The sequence below is a fragment of the Pongo abelii genome, chromosome 9 (assembly GCF_028885655.2).
Source record: "Pongo abelii isolate AG06213 chromosome 9, NHGRI_mPonAbe1-v2.0_pri, whole genome shotgun sequence".
Taxonomy (NCBI): domain Eukaryota; kingdom Metazoa; phylum Chordata; class Mammalia; order Primates; family Hominidae; genus Pongo; species Pongo abelii.
Window position 1 is genome coordinate 7,576,223 of NC_071994.2, and position 11,363 is coordinate 7,587,585.

Below are 11,363 nucleotides of genomic sequence, written 5' to 3' on the forward strand. Positions count from 1 at the left end.
ATAAAAACATTAGCCAGATGTGGTGGTGTGTGCCTGTAGTCTCAGCTACTCTGGAGGCTGAGGTGGAAAATCACTTGAACCCAGGGGGTGGAGGTTGCAGCGAGCTGAGATCGCGCCACTGCACTTCAGCCTGGGCGACAGAGACCCTGTCTCAAAAAACAAAAGAATATTTTAAAATTTTTAAATAAAAATAAAAATAACTGGGTGTGGTGGCTCACACCTGTAATCTCAGCATTTTGGGAGGCCGAGTCAGGCAGATCACTTGAGGCCAGGAGTTCGAGACCAGCCTGGCCAACATGGCAAAACCCTGTCTCCACTAAAAATATAAATAAATTAGCCGCGTGTGGTGGCGGGTGCCTGTAATCTCATCTACTTGGGAGGCTGAGGTAGGAGAATTGCTTGAACCCGGGAGGCGGAGGTTGCAGTGAGCCGAGATAGCGCCACTGCACTCCAGCCTGGGCGACAGAGCGAGACTCCCTCTCAAAACAACAACATCAACAAAATAAATAAACAAACAAACCTTTGTCCTGGATCCCCTTTAACAATTCTGAGACCAAATGTAGTGGATCACGCCTATAATCCCAGCACTTTGGGAGACCGAGGTGGGAGGATTGCTTGAGGCTAGCAGTTTGAGACCAGCCCAGGCAATATGATCTCTACAAATTTTTTGTTTTTTAGACATAGTCTCGCTCTGTCACTCAGGCTGGAGTGCTTGATCTTGGCTCATTGCAACCTCCGCCTCCTGGAGTCAAGCGATTCTCATGCCTCAACCACCCAAATAGCTAGGATTACAGGCACACGCCACCACACTGGGCTAATTTTTATATTTTTAGTAGAGATTGGGTTTCCGCATGTTGGCCAGGCTGGTCTGGAACTCCTGGCCTCGAGGGGGATGTGCCCGCCTCAGCCTTCCAAAGTGCTGGGATTACAGGCGTGAGCCACCACGCCCAGCCTACAAAAAAAATTTTTTTTAATTAGCTGGATGGACGGGTGCGGTGGCTCACACCTGTAATCCCAGCACTTTGGGAGGCCAAGGCGGGCGGGTAACTTGAGGTCAGTAGTTTAAGACCAGCTTGGCCAACATGGTGAAACCTCATCTCTACTAAAAATACAAAAATTATCTGAGCGTGGTGGCACTTGCCTGTAATCCCAGACTCCATCTAAAATAAAAAAAAATAAAAAAAAAAACAAACGGCCGGGTGCAGTGGTTCGTTCACACCTGTAATCCCAACACTTTGGGAGGCTGAGGCGGGTGAGTCACCTGAAGAGTTCAAGGCCAAAATGGCAAAACCCTGTGTCTACCAAAAAGACAAAAATTAGCTGGGCGTGGTGGTGGGTGCCTGTAATCCCAGCTACTCAGTAGGCTGAGGCAGAAGAATCACTTGAACTCGGAAGGCAGAGGTTGCAGTGAGTCGAGATCGCACTACTGCACTCCAGCGTGGGCAACAGAGCAAGACTGTGTCTAATATATATATATACTATTTTTAAATGTTTTGCAGTTTTTCCTCTTCTTTTTTTTTTTTTTTTTTGAGACGGAGTCTTGCGCTGTTGCCCAGGCTGGAGTGCAGTGGCGCGATCTCGGCTGACTGCAAGCTCCGCCTCCCCGGTTCACGCCATTCTCCTGCCTCAGCCTCCCGAGTAGCTGGGACTACAGGCGCCCACCACCACGCCCGGCTAATTTTCTGTCTTTTTAGTAGAGACGGGGTTTCACTGTGTTAGCCAGGATGGTCTCGATCTCCTGACCTCGTGATCCGCCTGCCTTGGCCTCCCAAAGTGCTGGGATTACAGGCATGAGCCAGTGAGCCCAGCTTCTCTTTTTTTTGGTTTTTATTTATTTATTTATTTATTTATATTTATTTATTTATTTTTTTGAGACGGAGTCTTGCTCTGTTGCCAGGCTGGAGTGCAGTGGTGCAGTCTCGGCTCACTGCAACCTCTGCCTCCTGGGTTCAAGCGATGCTCCTGCCTCAGCCTCCCAAGTAGCTGGGATTACAGGCACGCACCACTACGCCCGGCTAATTTTTGTATTTTTAGTAGAGATGGGGTTTCACCATGTTGGCCAGGCTGGTCTTGAACTCCTGACCTTGTGATTCGCCCGCCTCGGCCTCCCAAAGTGCTGGGATTACAGGCTTGAGCCACCGCGCCCGGCCTTTTCTTTTGTTTTTAAATGACGGGATCTTAGTCCGTCACCCAGGCTGGAGTGTAGTAGCGCAATCATAATTCATTATAACCTTGAACTCCTGGCCTCAAGTGATCCTCTCACCTCAGCCTCCCGAGCAGCTGGGACTACAGACACGTGCCACCCTGCCTGGCTGATTTTTAAAAAAATATTTTGTACAGATGGGGGTCTCCCTATGTGTCTAGACTGGTCTCCAATTCCTGGCCTCAAGCGATCCTCCTGCTTTGGCCTCCCAAAGGGCTGGGATTATGGGCATGCCCCCCCATGCCTGGCCTGAATTTATCTTTAATATAGGATCAGAACCAGTGAGAGCTCTTAAGAAGCTTCAGACATCAAAAAGGGCTTGTTAATTTCAGCAGAAAAGGGCCTTGTGGGAAGGCTATCTGATCACTCTGAGTCAGTGAAAGGGCTGGGAGCAGGCCCCCACAGCCTGGGTTACAGACCACTGGACACTGTGGACCTGCTGTCCCCATCCATGGCCTGAACACATTGTGCGGTCTGGGACCATCCAGCCTGGATTCAAATCCTAAATGTCCCTTGTCAGCTTGTGATTTTGGACACATTTCTTAACCCCTCTGCCCCTCAGCAGTTTTCTCATCTGTAAAATGGGGCTGCTGATAACTGTACCTACGTTGCAGGGTGGACATGAAGGTTTAATGAGTTAGTATTAAAAGTGTTGTTGCAGAAGAAATGAGGGTTAAAAATAATTTTTTTTTGAGTTGGAATTTTGCTCTTGTTGCCCAGGCTGGAGTGCAATGGCGGGATCTCGGCTCACTGCAAACTCCACCTCCCGGGTTCAAGCGATTCTCCTGCCTTAGCCTCCCGAGTAGCTGGGATTACAGTCACACGCCACTATGCTCAGCTAATTTTTATATTTTTAGTAGAGACGGGGTTTTCCCATATTGGCCAGTCTGGTTTCGAACGCCTGACCTCAGGTGATCCACCCTCGGCCTCTGAAAGTGATGGGATTACAGGCGGGAGCCACCGTGTCCAGCCTATCTATTTATTTATTTATTTATTTATTTATTTATTTACTCATTTATTTATTGAGACAGAGTCTTGCTCTGTCGCCCAGGCTGGAGTGCAGTGGTGTAATCTTGGCTCACTGCAACCTCTGCCTCCTGGGTTCAAGCGATTCTCCTGCCTCAGCCTCCCAAGTAGCTAGGATTACAGGCATACGCCACCATGCCCAGGTAATTTTTGTATTTTTAGTAGAGACAGGGTTTCACCATGTTGGCCAGGCTGACCTCAGGCGATCCTCCTGCCTCGGCCTCCCGAAGTGCTGGGATTACAGGCGAGCACCACCACGCCCGGCTTTTGTTTTATTTTTTGAGATGGAGTCTCACTCTGTCTCCCAGGCTGGAGTGCAATGGCGCCATCTCATTTCACTGCAACCTCCACTTCCTGGGTTCAAGCGATTCTTCTGCCTCACCTTCCCAAGTAGTGGGGATTATAGGCATCCACCACCACCACGCCCGGCTGGTTTTTGTATTTTTAGTAGAGACAGGGTTTCACCATGATGGCCAGGCTGGTGTCAAACTCCTGACCTCAAGTGATCCTCCTGCCTCGGCCTCCCAAAGTGTTGGGATTACAGGCATGAGCCACCACACCTGGACTAAACATTATATTAAAAAAAAAAAAAAAAAAAGCGTGGCACGGGGGCTCATGCCTATAATCTCAACAATTTAGGAGGCTGAGGCAGGAGGATTGCTTGAGTCCAGGAGTTTCAGACCAGGCTGGGCAACACAGTGAGTCCTTGTCTCTCAAAAAAAAAAAAAAAAAAAAAAAATTGCCAGGCATGGTGGTATGCTCCTCTAGTCCAAGCTACTCAGGATGCTGAGGTGAGAGGAGTGCTTGAGCCCAGGAGGTTGGGACTTCAGTGAGCTGTGATTGAACCACTGCACTCCATCCTGGACAACAGAGTAAGATCCTGTCTCAAAAAAGTGTCAGGCATGTAGTAAGCGCTATATATATATATTTTTTCTTGAGATGGAGTTTCACTCTTGTCGCCCAGGCTGGAGTGCAGTGGCACCATCTCAGTTCACTGCAACCTCCACCTCCCAGGTTGAAGGGATTCTCCTACCTCAGCCTCCTGAGTAGCTGGGATTACAGGCACAGGACACCATTCCCGGTTAATGTTTTGCATTTTTTAGTAGCGATGAGGTTTCAGGCCTCGTCTTGGCCGGGCTAGTCTTGAACTCCTGACCTCAGGTGATCCACCTGCGTCAGCCTCCCAAAGTGCTGAGATTACAGGCGTGAGCCTCCGTGCCTGGGAGGAGATTCATTTTTACCACAAATCTTAGCAACTTCAGCTTTTGATTTTTTTCTTTCTTTAAGTTGAGAACTTTCACCTTTTCAGTGAAAGGAAGCTCTCTACAGTTTCTTTGGCATATCAGAATTGCCAGCATCACTACTCTTGTGCCCTGGGGCCATTGTTAAATACAGTAAGGGTTACTTGAAACTAGCACTGCCATACCACAGTGGATCCCAACCAAGCCAGCTACTAAGTAACTGATGTAATGATTCCATACTAACTAATAGGTAGTGTCTACCAGGAAGGATGGAGTGGGAATTGGGGAGATGTCATCACGCTACTCAGAATGGTGTACAGTTGAAAACTTATGGCCAGGCTTGGTGGCTCACGCCTGCAATCCCAGCACTTTGGAGGCTGAGGCGGGGGGATCACCTGAGGTCAGGAGTTTAAGATCAGCCTGGCCAACATGGCAAAACCCTGTCTCTACTAAAAATACAAAAAGTAGCTGGCCGTGGTGGCACATGCCTGTAATCCCAGCTACTTGGGAGGCTGAAGCAGAAGAATTGCTTGAACCCGGGACGCAGAGGTTGCAGTGAGTGGAGATCACGCCACTGCACTCCAGCCTGGGCGACAGAGTGAGACTGTGTCTCAAAAAAAAAAAAAAGAAAAAAGAATTATGAATTGTTTATTTCTAGAATTTCCCATTTAATAGTTTTGGGCCAAGGTTAACCATGGGTAAATAAAATTGTGGATAAGGAGGGATAATTCATTTAGGAGGAGGTCCCGGGTAGGAGGATTGAGGGAGGGAGGGGGAGAAGGAAATGGGGAAAGAGAAGCTCACGTCGTCTGTTAATGCCCTAGGTGAAGGCTGCGCCTGGACTCTGCTGAGACCTTCCAAGATGTAATCAGAGTGGTATGACTTCCTCCTGAATGGTGGGCCTGAGGGCAGGGGGGAGGGGAGGATGTAGGTGAGGGGATTGGGAACTTTCAGGGAGATGGTCCTGGGGGATGTGATGAGTGACAACGGTATAAAATATTCTTGGCAGGCCGGGAGTGGTGGCGCGCGTCTGTAATACCAGCTACTCCAGAGGCTGAGGCAGGAGAATCGCTTGAACCCGGAAGGCAGAGGTTGCAGTGAGCCGAGATCTCAACACTGCACTCCAGCCTGGGCGACAGAGCAAGACTCTGTTTCAAATAAGAAAAGAAAAAAATTATTGGCCGAGTGCGGTGGCTCATGCCTGTAATCCCAGCACTTTGGGAGGCCGAGGTGGGTGGATCACCTGAGGTCAGGAGTTTGAGACCAGCCTGGACAACATGGTGAAACCCCGTCTCTATTAAAAATACAAAAATTAGCCGGGCATGGTGGCATGTGCCTATGATCCCAGCTACTGGGGAAGCTGAGGCAGGAGAATCGCTTGAACCCAGGAGGCGGAGGTTGCGGTGAGCTGAGGTCACGCCACTGCACTCCAGCCTAGGCAACAAGAGCCAAGCTCTGTCTTAAAAAAAGAAGAAAAAAAAATTAGCCAGGCATGTTGGCACACGCCTGTGGTCCCAGCTACTCAGGAAACTGAGGTGGGAGGATCGCTGCAGCCCGGGGAGTTTGAGGTTATAGTGAGCTAGGATAGCGCCACTGCACCCCATCCTGGGTGACAGAGTGAGATTCTGTCGCTAAAAATAAAAAATTCTTTATCAGGCCATTTCTTTTTTGATTCTCAACAGAGGTGTTGGGGTGGGGAAGTGAAAAGAGCTGGAGAGCTGAGAGTGTCTGAAGAGGCTGGGCTGGGCCAGACAGAAGCTCCTGAGAGGTGTCACCTCTTGGCACTGTGGAGGCAGCAGCCCTTTGCTGTTGGGAGGGCGAGGAGGAGTTCACAGCTCCAAAACCTTTCCCAGTGCCCCACACAGGGGCTGGGTCTCTGCATGGGTTTGTTTTCCAGCAGGAAGGCCATCCAGCCTGCCCCGCAGGGTCCTCCAGCTCCACCCCTTCTCCGGCAACCCTCCAGGATTATTCTGGCCACACGCAGTGGGGCGTGCCCCCTGGTGCCTGCCCATAGCACCTCTCTTTTTAGGATCACTCTCTCGGGGTTCCTTAACACTCTTAAGTATTTTAATCATCTCCCTGAACTGCGTTGCAAATTCTGGGGTGGGGTCAGTAGAGAACAGCAGCAGTGCTCTTATTGCGCTTCCCACATTTAATCTCACTCCAGCCAGGCCCGCCTGACGCTTGACAAGAATCCTGCCAGTTGGTAGCTGCAGGGGAGGGATTCAAACCCGCATCTCTCTGACCTTAGAACCACAACTGATTCAGGAGAGCATGATTCTCTTTTGGGTCTTTCTAGACTAACTGAATGGTCAACTTACTCAGCCACTCTGAGCCCCAGTTTTATTTCTGTAAAATGTTGGTGGGGTGGGCAGGGCTCAGTGGGTGGGGCTGGTGGCAGTGATGTGTTGCTAAACATGCCCCAGGCAGGAGCGATGGGGCAGATCACCACACCTGCCCCATGGGCCTCGAGAGGAGTGGGGAGGGCACCTCTCCTTGGGCCCTGCTGCCCTCTGGTGGTCGAGGTCCAGCACCTGGACAGTGCCCAGGGGGAGGCCAGGAGCTGAGGCTGAGAGTTGGGGTCCTGTGTCCAAGCGCCCAGCTTTGCCACTCACTGCTTTTGATCTTGCCCTTTATCTTTCTTATTTTTTTCTGTTCCACTTATTTATTTATTTTTTTTTTTGAGACAGAGTCTCGCTCTGTCGCCCAGGCTGGAGTGCAGTGGTGTGATCTTGGCTCACTGCAACCTCCACCTCCCAAGTTCAAGCGATTTTCCTGCCTCGGCCTCCTGGGTAGCTGGGATTACAGGTGCGCACCAGCACACCCGGTGGCACAGCCACCGCGCCCAGCCTGTTCCACTAATTTTTAAAAAATGTACCAGCCTTGGCAACATAGTGAGACCCTATCTCTACAAAAAAAATTTAAAAATTAGCCAGCTGGAGGCCGGGCGCGGTCGTTCATGACTGTAATCTCAGCACTTTGGGAGGCCAAGGCGGGTGGATCACGAGGTCAGGAGATCGAGACCATGCTGGCTAACACGGTGAAACCCCGTCTCTACTAAAAATACAAAAAATTAGCTGGGCGTGGTGGCGGGTGCCTGTAGTCCCAGCTACTTGGGAGGCTGAGGCAGAAGAATGGCGGGAACCCGGGAGGCGGAGCTTGCAGTGAGCCGCCAAGATCACACCACTGCACTCCAGCCTGGGCGACAGAGCGAGACTCTGTCTCAAAAAAAAAAAAAAGCCAGCTGTGGTGGTCTGAGCCTGTGATCCCAGCTACTCAGGTGGCTGAGGTGGGAGGATCGCTTGAGCCCAGGAGGTCGTGGCTGCAGTGAGCAGCGACTCTGCCACTGCACTCCAGCCTGGATGACCGAATGAGACCTTGTCTCAAAAAGAAAAAATACTTTTTTTTTTTTGTGGAGACAGAGTCTCCCTTTGTTGCCCCGGCTGGTCTCAAATTCCTGGGCTCAAGCAATCCTCCCACCTTGGCCTCCCAAACTGCTAGGATTACAGGCATGAGCCACTGTGCCTGACCTAACCCTGTTTTAGCTGAACTCCTCCTGTTTGTCTCAATGGCAGGAGCCGGCACCCACACTTGTGGGCTGCTGAGTGAATGTTGCACACTCCCCTCCCCTACTGGTTGTATCCACATCTGAGCTCCCACGGAGGATGGAAGATGGAAGCTTGGAAGGCAAGGACCACATCCTGCTCACCTCATCTCTGCACCCTGCATCCTGCACTTGGTGCTCAGTAGACACAGTGACTAGAGCAGGGCCTGTGGTGGCGTGTGCTGTGTGGTCCCAGCTACTTGGGAGGCGGAGACAGGAGGATCACTTGAGCCCAGGAGGTTGAGGCTACAGTGAGCAGAGACTGTGCCACTGCACTCCAGCCTGGATGACAGAGTGAGACCCTGGCTAAAAAAGAAATAAAGGCCGGGTGTGGTGACTCATGCCTGTAATCCCAGCACTTTGGGAGGCCGAGGCAAGTGGATCACCTGAGGTCAGTAGTTCTACACCAGCCTGGCCAACATGGTGAAATCCCGTCTCTACTAAAATTACAAAAATTAGCTGGGAGTGGTGGTGGGTGCCTGTAATCCCAGCTACTTGGGAGGCTGAAGCAGGAGAATCGCTTGAACCTGGGAGGCTGAGATTGCAGGGAGCCGAGATCACACCATTGCAGCCTGGGCAACAAAAGTGAAACTCCGTTTCAAAAAAAAAAAAACAAAAAACCATAAATAAAAATAAAAAAATTTTTTTGGTAGGAGCTGATACTACACATTTCCTAATCAGATGTATTAACATTGTCAGCCCTGGTTTGAGGACTGCTCAGTTTGGTGTGTCCCGTGCAAATAGGAGCCCTGGAGGAAATTCCAGCCCCGTCCTCCCTGGTTCTGCTGAGGGTCCAGCCCCCTCCTGCAGGCCTGCAAACAGCAGTCCGCCTCATGTTCCATTCCGTCTCCTTGATGAAGCTTCCCTCTCTTCTCCTCCCAGGCTTGGTGACCCAGATTGGGAAGAGGGGGCCAGCATCAAACACATACATGCTTGTTTCTGCTTCACAGGCCCTGCAACAACCCTGCACAGTAAACAATTATCCTCATTTCATAGTTAATAGCTCTAGTTAGGAGTTAGCACTGAGGGAGTGAATAAGCACTATTTGCTTATTGAATCCAACCAATGTAGGAGGTCAGAACTACTCATACCCACATTTGACAAATAAGGAAACTGACACATAAGAAAGCCCTAGTGTCTCCTTCAAGGTCACACAGCGGGTAAGTTGCAGAGCCAGGATTTGAGCCCAGGAAAATCCCCTTCTAGTCACAATCTGACCTTTTTTTTCTTTGAGATGGAGTCTCTGTCGTGCCTAGGCTAGAGTGCAGTGGTGCGATCTTGGTTCACTGCCATCTCTGCCTCCCGGGTTCAAGCGATTCTCCTGCCTCAGCCTCCTGAGTAGCTGGGATTACAGGCATCCGCCACCACGCCTAGCTAATTTTTTGTATTTTTAGTAGAGACAGGGTTTCACCATGTTGGTCAGGCAGGTCTCAAACTCCTGACCTCAGGTGATCCACCCACCTTGGCCTGCCAAAGTGCTGGGATTACAGGCGTGCGTCACCACGCCCAGCAATCTGACCTATTAATCAGCAGCATTACCGTGGAGATTACACCCTTGAATCCAGGGGTGGGCGGTCAGCTGTTCCACTCGTTCGACGCTTACTGCCCTCAGCCTGGCCATATGCTTTGTTGGTTTCCTAGCCAGCAGCTGAGCGATGACTTCCTGGGGGCTGTGAGTGGTTATCCTCCAAAGGACGGGACCCCAGGAGGAAAAGGAAGCTGGAGAGCAGAGGGTGGCCTGGAGTAGGGTGATCTGCTGGCCACCATCCTCTCCCTGTGTCCAGACATGGGATGGGGCGCAGAGTGCTGCCCCGGCACAGGGGAGAGGGAAGCTCTGTGACTCACAGACAGTGTGTGCCCCGCCCTCCTCCTCACCCTGAGAGTGTCAGGGAGAGGCCTGTCCTGGAGGAGATGACTTGAGGTCCCCACCCCTGCCCTCTGCCTTCCCAGCAGACAACCCCAAGGCTGGGCGGAGGCGGCGTGGGGAAATGAAGACGGTGGTTTGTGGCTCTTGGCTTGGGCTGGCCTCCAGGCTGGGCCTTCCCCAGCTCCTACCCATCTGGCCGTGCCTGCCCTACCAGGCTGGGGAGTGAGGAATTGAAAGAGGGGATTGTTGGGGGGAGAAGGAGGAGGAGAATAGTAATAACTCTGGCTCCTCACAGGCGTCTCCAAGGACCCCCCACCCCCCGCCCCCGTGCCCTCCTTGGACACGTTGGAGAGCTATGTGTGGCGGGCTAGGCAGGATGGGGCCTGAAACACAGGCGGGGCAGAGGGAGAGAGGCCAGAGTGAAAAAGTGGCCACCCAACTCAGGTCCCCGCCTCTCCCAGTGCCAGGTCTGGGAGAAGTGCTTGCCCTCCCCACATTCTTCCCTCCTACCCGACCCGACCCCGGGTGGGAGAGGCCTGCATTCTTCCCTCCCTCCCAACGTCCCCACCCTTCCCAAAGTCCACCCTTGGTGCTACAGCTCCCAGCCCAGAAGTCACCAAGCCTTGACTTGTGGTGGCTTGTTTCTTGTGCCTGGACATCTGCAGTTGCCCAGCTGGTCTCCAGGCTCCCACCTCCGTCCTCCCAGATAGCCCACCTGGTCCCACCACCAGACCTGTCATCTTAGGGAGTCTAACCTGGCTCTTCCCACAGCACAGGAAGAAAAGCCCAGTTCCTTAGCCAAGGGGCCCCTCGAAGAGAGCTTTGGTGTGCACAGGCGGGCATGCAGTGAAGAGGGAGAGAGGCGGCAGGCCCGGCCCACAAGCTTCCTGGAGAGGGTGGTGTCCCAGCTGGACCCTGAAGGATTTGGGGGAGGAGGGGAGGTTTGAACAGGTGGTGACTGGGAGGCAGGGCTTGCCGAGGTGGGGAAGCAGTCTGAGCGAAGGCTAGGAGGTTGGTGCTCCTTGGATGTGGCCCCTGGGTGTGGCCGGAGTGGGTGTAGGGAGGTGTCCTGGGGATAAGGCCCGGATCAAGATGGGCTGGAACCAGGTATCGGAGAGCCCCAGGCCCCAGCCATGGACTCCGGCCCTTCTTCTCTGGGCAGAGGGGGCTGCTGAAGGCTTCTGTGCAGGGACGCACTTATACTTTGGAGGATGGCTCTGCCAGGGTGAGGAGGATGGAGGAGGCCGAGAGCCTGTAGGCTGGGAGACTTATGTGATGGTCCAAGCCCAAATGGATGAGGGTCTGAATGGAGCACTGATTCATGGCATTCATTCATTCACTTACTCATTTCTCACTGTGTATTTGGTGTTTACTCTATGCTAGGCATTGTTTGAGGCACAGGGAATTTCTCTTTCTTTCTTT

The 11,363-nt window shown here is 52.0% G+C and overlaps 1 long non-coding RNA gene across 1 annotated transcript; it reads right to left on the minus strand.

Moving 5' to 3' along the window:
* Positions 1-5,114: 5,114 nt before the first annotated feature.
* Positions 5,115-9,956, minus strand: LOC129048883 (uncharacterized). The gene is made up of 3 exons (XR_008511543.1): positions 9,614-9,956; positions 8,180-8,380; positions 5,115-5,618 (listed from the first exon to the last, which is right to left on the minus strand). It is a non-coding gene; the product is annotated as an uncharacterized LOC129048883 (long non-coding RNA).
* Between the last annotated feature and the right edge of the window lie 1,407 nt (positions 9,957-11,363).